The sequence below is a fragment of the Nanorana parkeri genome, unplaced genomic scaffold (genome assembly GCF_000935625.1).
Source record: "Nanorana parkeri isolate BGI_ZX_2015 unplaced genomic scaffold, ASM93562v1 scaffold359, whole genome shotgun sequence".
NCBI lineage: Eukaryota > Metazoa > Chordata > Amphibia > Anura > Dicroglossidae > Nanorana > Nanorana parkeri.
This window is the reverse complement of record NW_017306627.1, coordinates 964,135-987,259: the sequence shown is the minus strand read 5'-3', so window position 1 is coordinate 987,259 and position 23,125 is coordinate 964,135.

The window sequence follows — 23,125 nt, the reverse complement described above, 5'->3', positions numbered from 1 at the left end:
TCTCTCTTACGGTAATGCTGCTTCCAGATACTGGCCATCTTACTGTATTGAAGCAGTAGGAAATATATACAGAAAGGGCTTCTTTGTATAGCATTTTTAAAAACAAATAAACAATAAAATGTACTTCACAACATTGGAAACGGGGAGGGGGCTAATGGCAGCTGGACGTGTTCGTCCGTAGCTCTCCTGCATGTAACTGGGCATCAGTGATCATGTGCCTCTGATCGCTTTCTCCTACACCTCCTATACCAATGATGGGCTCTAAGCGCAGTAAGAAGTCCCAGGGCTCTAAGACGCAACACTCGTGGACAACGAAGGCCGGTGTAAACACCTTTTTTCGGCCCCGGCACACACGCGCGCCGATGCTGCCTCTACGGCTAAGATGGTGGCGCCCGGCGGGGATTCCTCAGCGCTGTCCGGTTCACCTTCCTCACTGCCCATAGAGCAGTCACCTGTGCGGGACACCCCCGACATATCCTCTGATGGGGAGTCAGTACTGAGCAGCTCAACAGGAGATGTCAGGCGGTTGCTTGAGCACCTACCCTCTAAACGGGATATGGAAGCCCTGTTCACTCGTTTTGAGCACATCCATAGGGCTGACATGGAAGGCCTCCACGATGCTTGCATCATTCATGTTTGTAGCACTAACTTAAAAAATGTTCAAGTGCTTGAAATGTGATTCTAGTGCTTTTGTTACTGTTTTAAATTTGTGCTAATTTTTGTAGCACAAAAAAATGAAAGAAAGAGGGGGCGGAGTATTTTGGGATCCTCACATCCTCACCTTGGGTTCAAAATGGTCTCTCTCTCTCTCTCTCTCTCTCTCTCTCTCTCTCATATATATATAATATTGGCACCCCTGCATTTCTGTCAGATAATGCACTACTTCACACAGAAAATTGTTGCAATTACAAATGTTTAGACAATTTCATGTTTAAAAAAAACAAATCTGACACATTCCACGCAAAACTCCAAAAATGGACTGGACAAAATTATTGGCACCCTCAATTCATATTTTGTAGGACAGCCCTTAGAAAAAATAACTGAAATCAATTGCTTCCTGTAACCATCAATGAGTTTCTTACACCTCTCTACAGGCATTTTAGACCACTCTTCTTTTGCCAACTGCTCCAGGTCTCTCAGATTGGAAAGGTTCCTTTTCACAACTGCTGTTTTAGATCAGTACTCATTGCTGGCCAGTCCAGTACTCTCCAGCGTTTTGTCTCAAACCATTTCTGGATGCTTTTTGACGTGTGCTTTGGGTCATTGTACTGCTGAAAGACCCATGACCTCTGACGGAGACCCAACTTTCTGACATTGGGCCCTACATTGCACCCCAGAATTCTTTGGTAGTCTTCAGATTTCATAATGCCATGCACACAGTCAAGACATCCAGTGCCTGAAGCAGCAAAGCAATCCCAAAACATCAGTGAACCTCCACCATGTTTGACTGTAGGGACTGTATTTTTTTCCATAAAGGCCTCATTTCTTTTTATGAAAACAGTAGAATGATAGGCTTTACCAAAAAGCTGTAATTTTGTTTTGCCTATCCACAGCACATTCTCCCAAAATGATTTTGGCTTCCTCAGGTAAATTTTGGCAAACTCCAATCTGGCTTTTTTATGTTACTGTGTCAGCAGTGGGGTCTTCCTGGGTCTCTTACCATAGTGTCCCTTTTCATTCAGATGGCGACGTTCGAGCTAACACATTTGTACTCTGTGCCTGAAGGTCAGCTTGAATTTGTCTGGAAGTTAATCAAGGGTCTTTACCCACCATTCCAACAATCCTTCATTGCAATCTTTGATCAATTTTTCTCTTTCATCCACATCCAGGGAGATTAGCTGCAGTGCCATGGGCTGTAAACTTCTTGACAATGTTGCACACAGTGGACACAGTAACATTAAGATCTCTGGGGATAGACTTGAAACCTTGAGATTGTCCATGCTTTTCCACAATTTATGTTCTCAAATCCTCAGACAATTCTTTGCTGCTCTTTCTCTTCTCCCTGCTCTGTGTGGCACACAGACATACAGCAGAAAAGATGAGTGCATTTTTCACAATTTTAACTGGTACGGTGTGATTTCTATATTGTCAGCACCTGTTAATTGATACAGGTGAGTTTAATTACAAACTACAGAAGCATCACAAACTTGCAATGCAATTATTTCTTGCAATTTGGAGAAGGTGCCAATAGTTTTGTCCATTTTTGGAGTTTGCGTGGATTGTGACAGATTTTGCTTTTTTTTCTCCACTTTTTTTGTGTCATACCAATACAAATAAAAGAAATAAACAAGAGATTGCCTAAACATTTCTAATTGCAACAATTTTCTGTGCAAAGTGGTGCATTATCTGACAGAAGTGCAGGGGTGCCAATATTTTTGTATATATTCATTAGTGCTGACACTTTTCACTCTATAAAGCAGATTGTATTAAATTGTATTTGCTAATCTTTTCTGTTGTCTGCTTTGTCTGTAGATTCAAATATTCTACATTTGATTTTTGAACTAGCTTGACAAATCCTATTTTTACAATCCAGCCTTTAAATATAGGCTCCTACCCTGCTTCAGTTAGCCTTTAGCTATAAGCAGTTAACACATATTTAAAGTAGAACTAAAGGCTCTAAACAAGTCCCTAATCCAGTTAACTGTGGTGCACAAGTCTTATAAAGTAAAGCAATAACTAACTTTACCCTCTTTGACTGAGCCAAATCCTCTTTCATTTGTGTCTCACACGCTCCTCTTCCCAGGAACTGCAGCTCACAGCAACAGAGGCAGTGCTATCAATCTGAAAGCAGTACGCAGGACTAGGTGTGTCCAGGTGCTGATTGACAAACTACAGGCTAGTGAAATAGCAGTGACAATGCTGATAGCCATACTCTTCCATTTTTTTAAAATCTCACAGTAGTCCAAGTAGGTTCACCCATCAAGAGAGTGGTAACTCTTCTCAGAATTAAGGAGCAGTGCAGCATTATGTTAGGTGGACTTCAGTAGGAGGCTTAACAGGTATATGTGGGAGTTTGCAGGGGGACTAAGGCCCGGTTCCCACCTGAGCGATCTGAGATTGTGCGGTGATCCATGCAGTTTTGTGGACGATTGCAGCTTGATCCCTGAATCATACACATATGAAACCACTCTTGCGGTGCCATTCACTTATAATGACACCCCAATCACGGCTAGCAATCTGTGCGGTTGTGTGCCTCTGTTGTCGCGGTGCACAATCGCGGCTGCAAAAAAAGGCAGGTCACTCGTCACACAAAAAGGTGTTTGAGCCTTTTTGCCATAATTGTCGCATGGATATGACCCCATTGACATCAACAGGGCCGTGCAGCAATCGCAGCACACAATTGTGTGTGAACGTGCTGTTTTGAAACGTGCAGTCCTGGGATGGCCAAATGTGAACCAGGCCTGAGACAAAACTGTAAGTGCAGATGCAGTTATAATTAAGTGGTCAGCACAAACTTAATTCTGATTTAACACACACTTAAACATGTTAGAAAATTCAGTTAGATACATTAAAAAAGACCAATAAGAGGAACATAAAAAATAAAATTCACATGCTAATATGTAGATTCCTCTGGCAGCCAAGTTGCTGCTATCACTGAAAAGAATGTGGGCGCTGTAGATTTATCAGATCATTTCAGCTATTTTCCTCGTTCTTCTCCCTGCATGCATTGAAACTAGAAGCAAACATGCTATGCATTTCACTATTTAATATATCATCTAACATAATAAATAGTTTTAATTAGATTTGAATCCTGCAGTGTGTTAAAAGTTAAAACCACAATCTGCGCTGTGGGATACAAAAAACTTGTCAAACCTATCATACTAGCAGCTGTATAAATATTATAAAATGAAATAAAATCTATATAACTTGTAAAACAGAGCTCTGTGCTACCCAAAGCACTATTTACACACATTATTGTCTTTGGATTGCACTTAGCGCTGTTTTATAAGTTATACATATACGTGTAGTGTGTGAACTATCCTAAACATATGAGGCTAAGAAATAATGTATGTGCTTAGATATTGAACAACAATAAAATCTGAGAATTCAGTGTAGGTGCCGAAAATGTGGGTCAGTATAAAATAGCCATTAATATAAAAGGAATTTAACTTTAAATGTGAGATTAATCAATTTATTGGTATTACCACAGAAATCACTAACATATCCAATTTATTTGATGATAACAATGAATAGGTCAAACTTATTTGGAGTCAAGCTCCAGGATAGTTTGACCACTGAGACTGGATTTACACAGACTTTAAATTCTGTGCACCTGCAAACATTACAGTGGACACACAGGCATAAATACCATAATATCGGTGGTGGCGGCTATGAGCCCAGGGGTCTGGGGAGAGCAGGACCCATGGCAAGTGTAGCTGGGAAAAATTCATTCCTTTCCTCTCCTTTTCCACTCTTGATTTTGAGTAGTGTGATCTGGTGGTGCAGAGCCCCTCTGCAATTTTTTTTTAATTGTAGCCACCCCATCTAAACTTTTGCCAGACAAAGGGCCATAGGTATGAAGGCACAGTTCTCCAACTCCCTGTGTCCCAGCTGTCATTTATCAGAGAGAGAGAAAGTCTCTCACTACTCACCTCCGCTGCTGGCTCTCCCATCAGGTGATGGCCACAGAATCCTTTTCCTACATATGAAAAAGATATTCCAAATAGAAGTATATAGCCTTGAGGCCGATATTTTCTACACATTTGCTTCACATGTGATTGTTCATTGCACTCTAGAACAACTCTGTGCACAAACAAATCAGCAGTAAAACAAATGCAGATACACAGGATCCAGCTTGTGACATGTCTGACCAGCCAAAATCTCCCGACACCCAGTAATAGCGGGAGCAGGAGAGCAGATCTGTCAAGGAACCCACTTTTTTTGTCAGTAACCTCTTCCCTCATTCTGGTTTTGTTATTTAATGTCTCCCGGGTTCTTGTTGGAAGAGGGCATTGGAGGGCCTCAGACCCTTAACTCACCCCATAATTCATGTCTCCAGCCCCTTGTCCTGCAGCTTTCCCATGTCTACACTATCTGTAATTTTGTGCAGCAGGAATGAGCTGCTGAATGAAATGTGGAGGAGGGCAGTGTCACATAGCTGCTATATACATACATAGAAGAACAAAAAATACTTGCCCCAGTCAGGTAAGTCACATATGTATAGTGCAAAATTAGTAGGTCAGCAGAAGTATGAGGAAGGCATCAGCACAAGGATTTGTCAGGGCTGAAAATCACAACTCTTGCTATATGCACATTTCAAATGCTATTTAATGGCTATTACGCACTACAAACAGGAGATTTACCTTATCTACAGCCTTACTAGTAAAATAGTAGTGTTTTCATATCCTGGACAGCATATTTAAATGGGGATGGATGGCAGTTATGGCTTTGTATTTAAATAATTCAGCAGCTTTTACTTAATGGGAAAAAAAGACTCTGCTACTTAAAGCATGTAAATCACTATAACATAAAATGTCTACCTTGCAAAGCAGTCAGTTAATGCTTACCTGTCCTGCCGCCCAGTTCATGGCTGGCCAGCCCGCCCGCATCAGACGCGGCTCTGTGTGCGTGGCCGCTCACTCCTCCGAGGCCCCAGCATGCGACCCTCTACAGTGCCTGATTGGAGGGCCGCGTCTGCCTGATCCAGCCAGCCCGGATCGCCGCTATGCCACCTCACCCCCCAACTCGGCCGCCCGATGACAGCCGTGTGAATGTGGCAGAGAGAGGAAGCCACTGCATCTGCGGCCAGGGGCTTCGTTTAGCGGGGGTCGTGACGGTGCCCCCCCCTCAGTCCTGTGCCCGGGGCAAGTGCACCCCCCGCCCGGTTGTTACACCACTGCTGCTACCTGCACCTTTACATTTACCTGGATTGAAGAATGAAGATGGCACAAACATCTTCTGCATTTAACACTTTGGGTGTGTTGGATGTCTGGTCTTCCACTGCATGCTGTGGTTCCTTCCATTAGCTTTTGTGTCCTGTGGCGACATAGGGGATTGTCAGAGAAAACCACAGAGAATAACAGGGAAGGAAGCATCTAACACTCCCAAAAGTGTTAAGTGCAGAAGTGCATTTTGTTTGCTTCCACTATTGCAAAAAAAATGAATAAATAAAATATATACTGTGTATAGCCAGCAGCTTGTAAGGTCAAGAAACATTATTAGCTTTTTTTTTAAACTTATTTTACAGCTCTGCAGTGAAATATAGCTGTTGAGCAAAAGAGATAAAGAGATCAGAATGCAAAGACTGTTACATGACTTAGAGCAGGACAAGATGGACCATTTCTCCAAGCCAATAACTTTTTGCTTAGCCAATTACTTTTGCTGAAACAGCCAACAACCATGCAGGTGGTGCTGGGTAATATTTTTTAAAATATCTAGCATGCTTTGCAAACTGAGTGCCAAGCACATGTGCTGTAATAAATGTGTTTAAAATACTGATTTTACACAGTTATACACTTGTAAACTTGCAAAAACATGTAAAATATAAATTGACAGAAACCCATTAAGGCAAGTCAATGTCATACTTCTGCTACACATGCTTTGTGCCTCCTTCTTAGATTCATTTTGACATGTAGACAACATCTGGCACTAAAATACCCTTGATACCTCTTCTGTTCTTGACAGATTCAGATTGAAGGCATAGAGCTTCCAGTCTATATCCGCACTATATGTACATAGTTACATAGTTTCTTAGTATTTGAGGCTGGATAAAGACACAGGTCCATCAAGTTCAACCTATTGTGTGTATGTAGCTTCAAGGATCACAACTATGAACCCAGAAGAACAAGTTTATATTCTGAAGCAGCATAAGTCATGCTGTCAATAGAATCATTAGTCGCCAAAATCCATGATGGTGCTTCTAAGTGCAATCATGGTTTTGAACCTGCCATGATCTAATAGGTGCATCTAGAACATGAGTACATCTAGAACAGGAACAGCCATAATGTTTATTTCAATTCCATAGTGGTAGAATGGTTAAACGGAATGATAAGCACACACTAATTTTAATATAAAATACACACATTTTTGCACACATATGATTGGTACCTATATTTTTTTTTTACTAGTTACATTTTATTATTGTGATATGAATATGCTTTGGGATATAAATATACTATCAACTATTCTAGGATTTTGTACAAAACATATATAAAATTTCATATTGGACAGGAATAGTTTCAAATCTGTTCATATTCCCCACTCAAGTGTAAACTCCAGCTCTTGTCTCAGAGCTATATTGTTATCAGACTGTACCATGAACAGTCCAAATTTGTATTCTAGACCAGTAAATGGAAGACATCTTCACTTTCAAAAAGCCAATAATCCACTTAATGCATAATTAAATCCAATGTTTGAAGTTCTAATTTTATATGTAAAGTCCTTAGCTGCCAAGAGGCTTGTGACTGTGAAGTTGAGTATTGTAGACTCCAAAAGCAAAAAAAATGATAAATCTTCAAACATCTAAGAAAATGTTGTTGAAGTATGCAAAACCACGAGGAATCTGCCATGTTTTTATTAGTGTATATATATTTTTATTTAAATAGGCAAGAGGTGACTGTATTACAGGGGGACGATTATCGATTAATTTTGGGTTTGGGATAAGATTGGGTTACAGGTGAATCCAACCCAATCACCCGGTAATGGACGCAGCAAACTAATTTGGATGCTTGCTAACCAACTACTGGATGCTATATTTGTCACATGTAATGCACAGACACAAAGAGATGTCACGTTAGGGACACAAGGCACCTTTTAGATACTCCGATGTAGAAGAAGAAATGCGATACAGCACTTATAAAGCACTAGATAAATAAATCAATAGTGTTTATACGTACACATATATACACATAGCTATCACACCTATATTAAGATAGGAACTACAACTTCATACACAAATATAAAGCATCCTCAAAAGGGAGCATAAGAAAATACAGCACACAGGGAGTAGGAACGAGGGGGGGGGAAAGGGAGAGGGGGGGAATTTAAGGAACTTTAAGGGGCACCTCTCATATGGATCTAGTACAGGAGGATAGTGAAGACCTCTCTCTGGGAATATAGGGATATTGAAGGTAGTAAAGTGATACAAACGGATTGTATGGGTGAAATGACAGAGGGCGATATGTTAAATGCGGGTGAATGGAAGAGATGGAGTATTTAAGTTGTGTTTGAAATGATTGTTAATTTATTTTAATTGTTACACGTTAAAATGGAATAAAGATTTAATGCACAAAAAAAAAACTCCCCCACCCCCACGTTTACGCACCTATAAACGTAAATACGCGCCCGGTGCCCCAGCGTGCAAAAACGACAATTGCACTACACATGTTACATATCGCCGATAACACTAAACTGATGAGCGGTAACAGCTTTTAAAGTGTCGCCTATGGCCAATTTTGGGTATTATCGTTTTTTGAGGTTTCGTGCGCGCACGCAATTTTAAGGCTTGACATGTTTGGTGTCTTTTTACCCGACGTGACCCCGTCTTTTATATTTTACCACAAAATTGGGTAATAATAAATGTTTTATCATTTAATATAGGGGAAACTGTTTTGTTTTTTTTTTAAATCGGTAATTTTTCCTTAATATAGTAAAAAATTAAAACCCCAGTGGTGAAGTGGTTTAAAATAAAAAAACACTAATATTCTGGGCAATGTGCATTTGCACAGAAAACTATTTTTTTTCTTTGGAAAACCATGTGACAAGGTGACTTGAAGGCAGGAATCTACAATCTGTAGGAGACAGGGGCAGAACAGTGTCACCCCATAACATAAAGTTCCCAAACAAGTACTTTAATATCAGTATCACCAGCTGTTAAAGCTTATATGATGGTTGAATTTATATCTACTTTAACAAACTCTGCTTGTATTCTTTGAATTGTGCTAGAGTACATTTTGTTTTATGCTTTTCCTGTGTGCAGAGATTTGTTCACCCAAAATTATTTTTTTTCTGTCCACAATAACAGATTGATAGAAGGCTTTTCAATTGTCAAAAACTGCGATACTTTTTTATATTAAATTGGCTGTATTGCCTAGGGATAGCAGCCACAAAAAATTCCGCTACTCCTCATAGCCAGTCGCCAGGGATATGGTGGGGTTAGGGGAGAAAGAGGAGGAAAAGGGCACAGGAAAAGCACTAGAAAGGCAAGTGGCTGCTCTTCACCCTTAAGAAGGAAAAGAAGGGAAAAGGCACATTATGCCAGAATACAGTGTTGCTGGCATTTTCTGTGAGAATAGTACTGTTCTATAAGACCACATAGAGTGTAAAGGCCTCTCCCAAGCAATTAACCTCCCAAGGCCTCTCCCAAGGGTTGGTGTTTTTCCAATGTCATCTTCGATGTTGCCTTAAAAGGGGGATCCTCTCCCCACTATGGAGTATTTCTAAAATAGTTTTTTGCATTGGTGAAAGTTCCCTATGCCAGTCCCCAACTCCCCATGCCAATTGTTTAATAATCCGTTGCCTAGTAGCCTTGAAAATATCCAGAACTGATTTTCAAGATCCATCCCAAATAAACTTAAGTGGGGTTCAGATTTAAGTTTGGAATTGTCTGACTTTATGACAATATTGATGAAACCCCCACAAACCTATCCCAGACCCATCCACTCACCCCTAGTGACTATAATGGCTGATTAGCACATTTGAGAATAAACTGAAATACCCCTTGTATAGAGAAAACACCAAATGTGTATAAGGTCCTTGTGGCTCTATGTAGCTTTTGCTGAGCCCTTCCTTAGCATGATATAAATGAGCAGGTCTCAATCAACAGCTCAATAGATGTGAAAAATACAATTTTATGTAAAGTCTTAGTAACCTTTCATGCAACAGGTCCAAAAGCTCTCTGCACTATTATTAAAAATCATCAGGTAATTAATTGACATTATTCAAAGTAAACCCATTAAGGAGAGCAGCACAGTGTTTATTTCTCACAAATGAAAAAAATAAATAAATGTCAGCGTTAAATTCTACGAATAAATATAATACTGCTTTGGGATAGAGGAAGTATTATTATATATGTTATCGCATCTTTGTCGTTTGTGAGTGCTTTTAATCTATTTTAATAAACGCTTTTTTCCAATGTCATGAGTGGTCTGGTGGTTCTGAGAGAGGAAGAGGAATGTGGATATAAGAGGACCAGAAACTCTGGGGAAAGAATACACATCATTAATTTGAGCGTGATATGATCATTCTATATCTAATGGTCCAACATATCTGGTGAGAGTGGTCTATGTTGGTTGGCTCATACATAGACAGTGAAAGGGATCATCTGAAGATATCTTATACATACTTATATCAAGAAACTTTTATGATATCAATCACTGAATGAATTTATGGACTTATCTTTCTTATATTTTTTATATTGATTACTCCATATAGACACTGTTTTTATTCTTTGTATCATATAGATTTAATGGGGTCATTTTATTATATGTATTCATAGAATTTAGCGCTGAGCATTATTTTTAGTGGTGATTGAAAGTCTGGGTTACTCTTTTGCACAGCTGCTTTTTACTAATTCAGTTAGATTAGGAGTGCAGATTTTTTAAGTATTTTATCCCTTAAAAAAATAAAGGGCCTGTTGAATGTAGTGCTGCACTAATCGAACATTACTGTGTATTCAGAGCACACTATCACACAATGCACCCAGCTTGCATGCTCCACTTATTTGCACTGCAACAAAATGCACAGTATTGCAGTACCACTCACTGCACTGCAACAAACAGCCACCTGGAGGTATGTTGGGGTGCCATTCAAATGAATAGGAATGTAACACACCTAGCCCATAGTACCACACGCTAAGTGCTAGGTGCTATTATCTAATCTTATTGGACTCAGCTGAAAATGACAGTCACTTTAAAAAAAAAAAAAAAGGATCTGTATCCTGCTGTTATCTTTGTGAATTGAGCCTATTGCTTTGTACAGAATGTTTCAATGTGACCATGTCTCATGTTATAACCTGAGTATGGGTGCACAATGAAACATGTTTTAAAAGGTAAACTTACCCTTTAAGGACAGGATAGCTACACGGAGACAACACATATAATATGCATTAAAAATATTGTTGCTTTATTTGCACAGTTAGTGAAAATTTGAAGAAAAATTATATGAACACTTATATATACCTAACAGCGATGAGTAAATCAAACCCAGCATGCATAATAGACTCCAGTCTATAAGGAAAAATCTTTTGAGAATTTAGATTAACTGTAGAAGATTGTAAAGTTGTTGCAGGAGGAATCTGTTCTGAACATAAATATAAGCATTTGTGACATGCTGCAAATAACTTAAAAAAGCCCCAATTAAACTGAAGATGTACAGTAACCCAGCAACTAGCTCTTTTCTTCAAAGAGTTTCTTATGCAACAAACACTCACGAGTCAGTTATAAATAATGTAACATTTCCCATCAGGATTATTCATTATTTTTTCACAGTGGAATCATACGCTGTAACTTAATACTAATGCAGAATTGCAAAAGGGTAAACATCTGTTTTATGCTGAAATTGCTGTAGCTGGACATATAAAGTGCCCAATAAAAGAGACACATAAAAATAGTCTTATTGCTACAAGTGATCAACTCCTCTGAGTGAATTAGTTCATTTCCTTAAGCTATTGAACTTTATTTAAACTTTGCAAAGCATTATTGGAGTCTTAAGGTGTATTTTCACGTTTACAGCCTAATTGGGGTAACACTTATTTTATACTTGTTACATATTTACATTGCATAACTTAAAAATATATAAAAACTGCTGCTTACATTTGGAAATGCTTTATACTTGCTTAAAAAACCTACCTAGTTCCCTCCCCCCCTTGTAATATTAAGAAGGGAGTACTGTACTGTGCTGGTAGATTGCATTTTTAGTTGTAAACCAGATTTGAACATTGTCTGTCCTAACAATGGGTTAAAGACTTAGAGTATTGTATGTTAATGAGAAGACGTTCAGTCTGTCCCTGAGTTTGTCCCTCTACTTTCACTACTCAGCGTGGCTTTATATATGCACAAAGACCTTCACAAAAGAAATATCTTACAGATAAAAAATATATTGAAAAAAATATTTGAGGTATGTTGTGTATATAGAAACACATAACATATAGTGAGATTTTCTCAAATTTGACTGCAATGTGGAAATACACTTTAAGGAGCTGCTAACATTGTGTGAATACTGGAAGTGCAAGATGGCTTTACGTTTCAACTTTGCTAACTTTTTGCAACTTATGTATGTATTTGTTCCTAACAATGCTCGGGCTTAGGACATATTAGGACATATTTTCTTAACCTTACAGTAATTGTGTCTTTATTCAAAAGGAATTCTTACAATAGACAATTATAGAGCTCTATTTATTAAACTATAATGCATGCATTATTCACCAAAGTGTTTATTATTTTCAGCCTTCAATAATAATCATTATAGCAAAAAACAATCAGAACAGCTAAATAATTTGTACAAATTGGTATTGAGCTGCAATTTTCTACAAATAGCAAATTGTGGCTAAGAACAACATAATTTCTTTGAATATTAAGTCAGTTTTTGTTACCTGCTTCCCTTTTCATTCCAACTACTTTTTTTTTATAATAGAGGGTTTTTATTCTTAAAGGGGTTCTAAACCCTCTGTTTTTTTTTTTGCTTATATAGGCAAGAAGTGTAAAAAAAACCAAACGCTTAAAATCATTTTAAACTTACCTCGTTATCGCTGCTCGCTCCCACGCCGAGAATCAGGAACTGCTCGTACGGCCGCAAAGGATCTTGGGGCGGGCGCATGCGCATTTCCGATTCTCGGCCGGGAGACGAGCAGAGACGCAAGGTAAGTCTATGGACGCGTGCACCCGCCTGCAGACAACGCTGGATCGGAGAGACAGAGCAGTCAGCGCTGGATCGGAGTGACGTCACACCGATGGAGGGACACATGAAAACATGGGGAAAGAAGAGGAAGATCGGAAAAAGAGACATCATTTAAGGTAAGTGCTAACATTTACATGGTGGGGAGGGAAAACATGTTTTGCCTTTAATATCACTTTAAAGAGACCCTGGCACCAGGTCTAACTTTTAAATTCAAATGTTTTCTTAAACGAGAACTATGAGGTACACCTTTTTTTATGATCGTGTAATACAAAATGCACCATAAGCCTACAATTCATTGAAATATACAGTGCGCGGGGCTAAGCCATGCGCTGAGAAGCGATCCCACCAATACTGTCTGGATCCTCCTCTCCCATTGAGTGATAGCAGCTTGTAGGAGCTGCTGCACATTCATGAGAACCAGTGCAGATGCAGCAGCTCAGTGCACATACTATCAGAGTTAACACTCGATGTGCCAATGTGGTATGTATATTGTCTGGAGACAACAGTGTGGTGGAGAGGGGGAATGAAAGGCAAACTGCATGATGGATGTGCAAGTGTGTAGACCTATGACCTGACATGAATAAACTCTTATAGGATGTGCCCTGAGGGTTTGCACAGGTTCTCAAGAACACGCAACAGCTCCTACAAGCTGCTGTCACTCAATGGGAGGGGAGGATCCTGACAATATTGTCAGGATCGCTTCGAGTTTAACATAAGATATGTAGTGATTAAAAAATAGGAACAAGGATGTATTATGTTTGCCTATTTAAAAAAGATACTTTTCTAACACTTGCACCTATCACACACTCTGCTATGGCATTTGTTAATTTCTTTGGCTGGGCCCATACTCAACGAGTATACACCCATCCAAAGGAATATAGCGCCAGTCTAAGCCCAAGGGGAGGTGCATTGTGTGTGTGTCTGTGTGCGTGTGTGTTTGGAATGGGGCAGGAGACTGCATTGTATGTATGTGTTAGGGGGGCTGAATTTAATGAATGTTTGAGGAGGGGGACTGCATTTTCTGCACAGTATGTGAGTGTGAGGGAGGGAAGTTGCATTGTATGTGAGTTTAACAAAAGGGGGCAACGAGCTGCATTGTATCTGAGTATGAGGGGAGGCTGCATTGTATATATATTCGTGAGAAGAAGAAGGGCAGGCAGCTTCATTGAATGTGAGTGTGTGAGGAGAAGGGGGAGTATGTGGCTGCATTGTATGTGAGCGTTAAAAGGGTGACATAGGTGAGCTTTAGTGGAAAAGTAGTGCAGGAGTGAAGTGGTGGAAGAGGGATTCTGGGAGTGCAGACGTTTGCAGTAGTGGATGAAGGGTGCAGAGGTAATTGGTGGCCAGTGGTTTTAGGGGGCTGCTTTTGAATGGAGAATTTTGCTGACAAGTGGTGGAGGAAAGAGTGCAGAGAAGAACATTAGATGGGGGGATGGAATGGTGGAGGGGGCGTCAGATTAAACACTTCTGATCTCTGCACCCTGCTAGCTGGTAGTGCAGCAGTAAGGAGAGTGCAACAGATGGCACAGCATACAGTGCAGAAATTAGGATTGTTACATACTGTGTACATTACATTCTCCTGACCACCATACTCTGCACTTTTTGATGAACAGCACACTGGTACTTTTGTATGGTACTGATCTTTGGCCCCTGCACTCTGCAAACTGGACTCTGTACATTATATACTCCTACTCCATGCACTGTATATGCCAATAGTAATTCTATACTCCTGATGAATGTGTTCAGTGTCTCAACAGTTGATGGTAAGTCCCTGACTATTATAATGAAGTTCTTTTAAGATAGGCTCAGATAAAGCATTAGTGCTCTCTTTATGTTCTTTGTGTAGACAAGAATATGGAATAAATGAGTTACAGTTTAAAAAAAATTACTATGCTGAGGTTTATATGTGTCTGTGAAACTCTTGTTTGTAGCACAGTAAATAAAGAGGCTTTAATACAAGATTGAGCTTTTATATTTAGATGTTTTTATGAAAACAAGCATAATGGATGTGCCATTGTTTATTTAGCTATTCTTTATTTTTAAGTCTGACCATTCTCAGAGTGTTGACAATGCACTGCCCACCGCACAGTGCATTGTCAGAGCCCTGATTGGCTAAAGCAATGCACCTGACCTGAGGTCAGGTGCAAGACTTTGCCCAATCACAGCACAGTGCACTGTGAGAGCCATGATTGGGCAAAGTAGTGATGACTTTGCCCAATCATGGCTCACAGCTAAGTCCAAGCCCCACACTATATAAGGTGCCTTATATAGTGTGTTGACAGCTGTCACTGTAGTGCAGTGTAGTGTAGGGAAAGCTAACTGGTGTCAGTGTAGTGAAGTGGTAGTGCTATGCACAGTACTGTATATAGTATTATTTTCTGTGCTGTATATTCGCTGTCTTTTTTTGTGTGTCAGTGTTGTCACTGGTGTTCCTCATTCTGCGTCACTGGTGTTCCCATTTTTTTTGTTATTATTTGTACTTTTTTTTCAGCAGCAGGTTCTTTTGCTGCCTCATTGCTGTTCCCCTTCTGTGTCGCAGGTGTTCCACCTTCTCTGCCACCGGTGTTCCCGGTTTTTTATTTTTAAATTCTTTATTATTATTTTTAACTTTTTTTCAGCAAGTTATTTTGCTGCATCATTGGTTTCCCCCTTCTGTGTCACAGGTGCTCACTTTTTTTTTTCTTTTTTAACTTTTTGTTTTCATAATAAGCCATTGTACAACAGTTTATAGTGCACCAAGCACCACATTCGATAAAGTACTGCACCCAAGCACTGATTTTCCATCCCACATTCTCTAATAAAATTTTATAATAAGCCCCACATCATGTCTAAAAGGCCAACAAGGAGACAGGTGTGTGAGAGGTGCATATAATTTGAATTTTTTTACAGCATGGCCCATTCCTGCGCCCATCAAGAGTAACTGTGAGGGGTTAGTGTGGAGGCACCAACACCAAAGGCCCATTTTTTCCACACCTGTGTGACAGGTATATATAATTTAAATTTTTGGAGCAGGGTCCAATCCTGCACTTGTCAAGAATAACTCTGAAGGGTTACGGTGTGAGGGTACCCGTTTCATCCAACGTCTGCAAAAGAGACAACAGAATGTATCCAAAAAATCTCTAACCTTGTTCGGAGTGTCCTGAAATGTTGCCTCTTCATATAGGCTGCCTCCTCAAGCAGTTGTTTACAAGAATAATGTAAAATAAATTACCAACAATTTTACTGTCATTTTTTTCTTTATAAATGTCAGTTTGCTGCAGCAGGTCCTATACATCGTACAGATCCAACACTTCACAAGCTGTTTAAGGGGACCCCCAGACACGATGTTTAAAGGAATTTTTCATTTTTATTGTTTCACTTCAAGCAATGTTAAAATCACTGCTCCTTTAAAAACAGTATTTTTTAAAAGCGTTTTTTTTGCATTGATACATGTCCCCCAGGGCAGTGCCCGACTCCCCATACCCTTTTTATGCCCAGTAACTTACATGTAATACTTCAAAATGGGGACATTTGATTTTATGAGTTCTGGTCCCATAGACTTTCATTGAGTTATAAGTTCTTGTAAGAACATTTTGTCTTTTCTAAAGTTCTTGTTAGAACCGAACTCAGGTGTGTTCAGCCAATCACTACTGATCACACACCCAAGAGAGTGAAATCTAAGTTTGGATAGAAGAAAATAGAGGCTTAAGGTGCCCATACACTGCACGATTCTCGTACGAGAATCGTGCAGTGTGAATGAAGGCGTCGCACATCTTTTGTGTAAGGATCATGCTAGAAAACCAGCGGAAAATCGTAAGATTTTCCGCTGGTTTGAATGATGCTCGGGAGACAAATGCCGAACGGGCCGGTGTGCGCACCCGCACACTGCCCGTTCAACATTGCGGTTATCGGAAGCCCGCCCCTCAGGGGGGCGGGCTTGCGATGATCGCAAGTATGATCTGCCTGTCCAAGATGGGCAGATCGTACGCTTTTTTTAATTACTTTACCACCGTTGCAAGAATAAGGTCTTGCGATGGTTGTAAAGTGTATGGCCACCTTTAAGGTTACACCTTACAATAATTGTACAACTTTTTTGTCCAGACATCTCACCCTCGTTCAATTTTCTTACAACTAGCCCATCATGCACAGACCAATGTAGTTTACAATTAACGCTCGTCAGCACCACCACCTGGCTGATTTTCAGCATTTGCAGTTTTCATCTTGAGATTTTTCTTGTACAACTATGCCTCTAACCTGTCAATTTTTGTCCAACTTGACAAAAGTTTTCTAGCCTGCCAGTTGTACAGTAATTGAGGTTGTGCACTTCCCATCAACTGGCAGATTTTTGGACAAAAACGCAATCGTAGACAAAAATCTCCAGATAATTGTAAAGTGTATGGGCACCTTAAGAAGTTGATTTTGTATCATTGGGAGAATAGTTAGAAAAGCAGCTAAGCCTGGTCAGGACAAGAGGATTGCAGTTAGAAGAAAATGGAGAGAGAGAAGGCTCCAACTATTAGCCAAAACACAGTATTACATTACATTCATTAGACCTGAAATGTATTACATTACATACATTTGACCTGGAAAGAAAATATATCTAAATACATCTATTTATGCAAAACTAACATTCACAAAGTTTCGTAGAGGGATTGACTCTGCCAATGGCCACTAGAAAGAGCAGAATACACATAGGAAAAAATACTTATTTCCTATGCCCCCTCAGTTCCATCTAGTTTCCAAAATGCAGTATTGCAATGCATACATTCAACTTGAAATGTATTACATTACACATTTACTGTACCTGAAAAGAAAATATATCTAAAAACCATTGCTTTTGCATCTATTTATGCAAAAATAGCATTCAAATAGTTTCCTAGCAGGATTGGCACTGCCAATGGCCACTAGAAAGAGCAGAATAGGGAAAGGAAAAACATACTTATTTCCTATGCTCCTCAGTTCCATCTAGTTTCCAAATTGCAATGTTACATTACATACATTCGTCCTGAAAGAAAAATACAGTATATCCAGGAATATTTGTTTTTGCGTCTATTCGCACAGAACTAATGTTCAGAAAGATTTGTAGGGTAATTTTTATCTACAGTAACACTAATAGGTAACACTGATAATAGTAGAAAAAAGTGTAGTATCCTACATTTTTCTCATGTTTTTGTCTATTGATTGTATAGAAAATAAAATAATTTTAACAAGATCATTTTTAACAACATAATATAGGCAAAATAAAACCGTGCTCTGGCCCATAAAGGGTATAAAGGTTTGAAAGCTGGTGATACCTGACCCTGATGTCTTCACTGCCACTACAGTTTGAGGCACTGTCTTTTCAGCTTAAGAAAACTATGGACCATGTGGAAGATGTCCTGATATGCAGGGTGTAATTTTAGCAAAACAAAAAAGATAGACTAGAGAAAAATGTATAAAAAAGTATACACTCTGGGGAAACATCCTGTGGTGGTCAAAACAGCTAACCACCAACAATATCTCACAGATAAATGTCATTTATGCCCATATTCTGGGAGCTTATCTACTATTAGGGTGACAAGAAACATAGCTGATCCAGATAGTTGGTGAAGAAAAGATTAGAATCTGCAGCTTGAACAGTCATGTCAACAAATGCACTCACATCTACCTTAGTATGCTTCTTGATATGAGACACTATATAAGGTATATTCATTAGGGATGCACCGATACCAAGTGCAGTACTCGGTACAAATACAAGTACAAGTACCGATACTTTTCGAGCTCCAAGACTAGACTAGAGAAAAATTCAAAAGTTAGGAGGCACCTGTCATTTGTAAGGGGCACACGGAGCTCCTGGGATTTGTACATCTCTGTTTTAATGTATGATTTTGTTTTTATAAATATAAATAAAGGGATGCACCGATACCAGTTTTGCGAGTACAAGTACTGATATTTGCTAGTACTTACAAGTACGAGTACTGATACATGTTTGTTTATTGTCATGTGAGTTTTTCTAAAACAATATCGACTAATGATTTCAGGACAGTGGTGGAGCACCAGAACCAGGTCCCAGCTGCAACCGCTGCAACCCTGGTAGTTCTCATGAAAATGCCAAGTATCGGCACTCGAAAAGTATCGGTGCAGCCCTAATATTCATAAAGCAGAGAATGTAACATTCACCAACTCTTCACTGCAGGTGAATTAATCACTGTAATTTAAAACACATACACCAGGAAGATTTACCTGCAGTGTATGTTTGGTGAGTTTCACTTTCACTGCAGTATCAATATACCAATAGGAAATGATGGCAGGACCATCTACAGTGATAGCACAGTTATACTTCTTCTCAGGTAACAGTTTTGTTAAGTTGTATCTACCATAACCGAAATTAAAGTCTGAACTTTATTTTGAACAATTACATAGCCTGAAAATTCCAGTGCAATCCTGGGCTGTTAATATTACGATCCCATGTCAATAGATACGTATATGTGTGCTGGCAATTATACCAGGTCTTTTAAAAAATAACACTGGACAATTTCTAACTGTGAAAATTCCAACTAACAGCATGCAGGTAATAGATGCAACTGAATTGCCAAGTGTATGTCTGCAGATTTCTATTTCCCCAGCCTGTGCATGTAGTTTCCGTTTGGTTTCCCAAAATTGAAAAAAGGTTTTTCTATTTGGAATTCTTGTCACTCTTTTAGTCAGACTTCTAATCCAGTTGGTTGTTTTCACTGTAAAGTCTGTTCACTGGGAATATTGTATAGGTCACTAACCTGCTCTCAAATAATGGCTTTTTAGAATGAGAACCACTGACAGTATGGTTAGATGTGAAATAACCATTCGGCAACATTTAACTGAAAATTCAACAGCCCCCAGTGTGCTAAGGGAAAACCAATTTGTAATGAATCAAAAACTGACATCTTCCTCTATGCTGTATTTTGTCTTTGCTTTCTTCAGCAACATACATTTCTTTCTCTCATACGTACATTGAAAACAGATAAGACCATATGCTACAAAACAAATAATAAGCTGGCTCAGGGTTGCCAACCATCCATTAATTCAATGAACAGTTCTGTAAAATCGGTGCTATTTGCGCCAATCTGCAAATGTCTGTTGATGGCAGTAAGCATCTATTAAAATAAACCATGGCAGCTGGTGGACTCACAGCACATGCACAGCCGAAGCCAGACAATGTTAACGTCAGTCACCAACACTGAAGGCTAGTGTGAGAAACCTGTGAAGCAGCTACTTGCCTTCCAATGCCTCTGCTGATAATGCCTGAGGTTCATGTTGTTTGTGACCCCCTCCCTCCTCCAACCACCAAACTTGACTCTGACATGGGTGGCTGTGAGATAAGAGGGGAGAAAAGATGTTGGCACAAGAATGAATAATTAATAATTGTGTGAAGTAAACTTTGGAGTTTAGATCTCTGCACTGATTCCAGTCCTAGATGAGGGCACAACCAATGAGAGGAGAGGAGATATATGTGGAGGTAGGACTGTCAATAAAAATGAATGAGAGCAGCATTTTGAAAGTGGATGACAGCAAAACTATGGGGGGAGCACTGAAAAGGGCACGTAGCCTGGTATTGTTCACCCCCCTTTCCCGGCTAGCCAGGCTGCTGCTCTAAAAAGGGTCTGTTATAGATTTGGGGGAACCACATGTCAATTTTTTTTAGCAGACCTGAAGGTTTTTTTTTTGCCTATGACACTTTGTGAAAGAAAGAACGTTTCTATCACAAAATTAAACAGTTTTGCTGCAGCACATCCTACGCATACATCCTCCACATCTTACAGGTGCACCATTTCAAAAGGCAGGTTTAGGGAATCCCCCAAACATGTTATTTGAAGCAATTGTGCATTTTATAATGTTGCCCTTTATTTACCAAATTATATATATATGGGCCCTGTTTACCTCCTTGCCATTGTGAAAAAACTAAGTTTAAATAAAATGTAAAGATAAATATAGGGCTTGCTAAGATTCTAAACAACCTGTAGCATGATGGGGCACTGCTGGCAGACAGTGATCAATGGTGGCATGAAAGGCCATGGCAGATTGTGTGTGACTCAATATGACCAACAGATAGCATTGAAATACAACTGCCAATTTACCAACAGTATTATGTCTCCATTTGGTAATAAATCCTCAAGTCAGCACTATACAACCCCATCCTATATTATTTGCCACTATTTCAGCAGAATATTCATCCCCCCATTCAGCAGTATACACTCCCCAAAAGTGACTGTATATACTTAACAGCCTGCCTTGCGCCAATAAGACTACTAAGCTGTGTGTACCCAATGTGTGATGTTTAAAAAAACCAACTGTGTTTATAATCATGCTGCGCTCCCAATGCACGCAATAACTCAAAACAATTTAACAGATATATCAGTGTGTAATTATTATTATAAATCACTGTGTTTTCCTAACTCAATTCGCAGTGCAATATATACCACCCTGTGACAATTCAATTAACTAAAAATTGTCTTTTTCACTTTTATAGTGCAATCCAAAAAAATCAATTAACTAAAAAGAGTATTTTTTACATTTATAATGCAATCCAAACACTGATAAAGTGCTCCAATTAGTGCAGTCTCGTGTATGTCAGCAATTAGAGGTTTCCACCATCACTCCTCATCCCCCTGACAAAGTTTTGGGAACGTAATATGCGTAGGGTGGAGTCTGGGTGTAACCTGGTAGCGCTAACGGTAGATGCAAATTAAGGATACCCGTGGAGCCAGACAGAGAGCGCTCTGTGGAGGATTGCACTGCTGACCAGCTTACTGATTTTACTGCCTTCTTCATGTTATTCATTGTGAGTAGTTTTTAAAAAATTTGTTTTTATCTATTTACCACGGAGTGTGCTATGATCCTTTGTTTCATTCCATGCATGAGCGTCTATTGGTTAAGAGGATTCCGATCTAAGCAGGACTCAGAGCTTGGATGTGCTTCCCTGCTGACTGGAGGGTGAAAGTGGACCAGCTATATCCAGACCTTGCTTTAGAGGTCTGCACAATAGATTAGCTTTTTTCCTTAGGGGTGTAATTAGAAGTGATGGTGGAAACCTCTAATTGAAGACATACACAAGACTGCACTAAATGGGGCACATTATCAGTGTTTGGATTGCACTATAAATGTAAAAAATACTCTTTTTATCTTTTTAGTTAATTGAATTGTCACAGGGTGGTATATATTGCTTTGTTAATTGAGCTATGAAAACACAGTGATTTATCTTATTGATTACACACTGATATATGTGTTATATTGTTTTGAGTGATTGTAGGTATTGGGAGCATGGCACTATTATATACACAGTATACAGTCGCTATCTACAAATATTTAATATATATTCACCTCTGTGTAATTATGAGGAATTAGTCATTTTGCATGTGTGTCTTCAGTCTCAAAAGCAATCTTTGTTTTGGCTTAATTAATGCTCTTCATTAATGCCCTATCTAGAATGTCCTTTTGGGTGGCATTCTAGATAGGCTAGTGCACACCAGGGGTTGGACTGTAGAATGTTAGCTAACTCTTCATGGCTGTGAAAGTGGCTGTTGCCAGGTAGCTTGTGTGCAGGGGCGTAACTACATATCACAGGGCCCCATAGCAAAATGTTGTAAGCCCCCCCCCCCCCGCAACATACCCCACAAAAAGAAAAATAATAATGCCATTGACTCAGTGATCACATACACAAAGTCTCCTTGCATTCTGGGGTGAAAGGGGGCGCGGCAGTGCCATTCATGTCAATTGAATTTCAGACACCCCCTGCCTCCCTCCGTCCCCCAGAACGCAAGGAGACTTTGTGTATGCGATCTCTTGCATTCTGGGCAAGGGTGTAAGCGAGCTTTTAAGATTACAGCCGTTAGAGGAGCAACAGTGTAAAAAGAGGACAATTGCAGCAATATATGTGAAGGTGTAAAAGGGTTTTAGGGCTTATTCACACCAATTACTGTGCGTTCCAGAGTGGTAGCTGGAACGCCCTGCATTTTGGGGCATTCTGGGATGGGAGGGGGCGTGACTGTGCATTGAAAATAATGGCACCGCAGCCATGCCCCACCGCATTCTGGTCCAGTGCGATCGCACTGGACCGGAACGCAGGGGAGAGCTAGTGTGCGATACAGTGCATTCTAGCATCTACCGCTTTGGAACGCACTGTAATTGGTGTGAGCAAGCCCTTAGAAACAGAGAACAGGAAGAGTACTGACAGGCACAGCAATGAATGACCCAGCATGTAGCATACAAGACTTCCCAGGTGTCTGCTGGCTTTAATAGCCAGCAGACACCTGGGAAGTCTTGTCACAGCACCATAGGAGGTATTGGCAGTGCTATT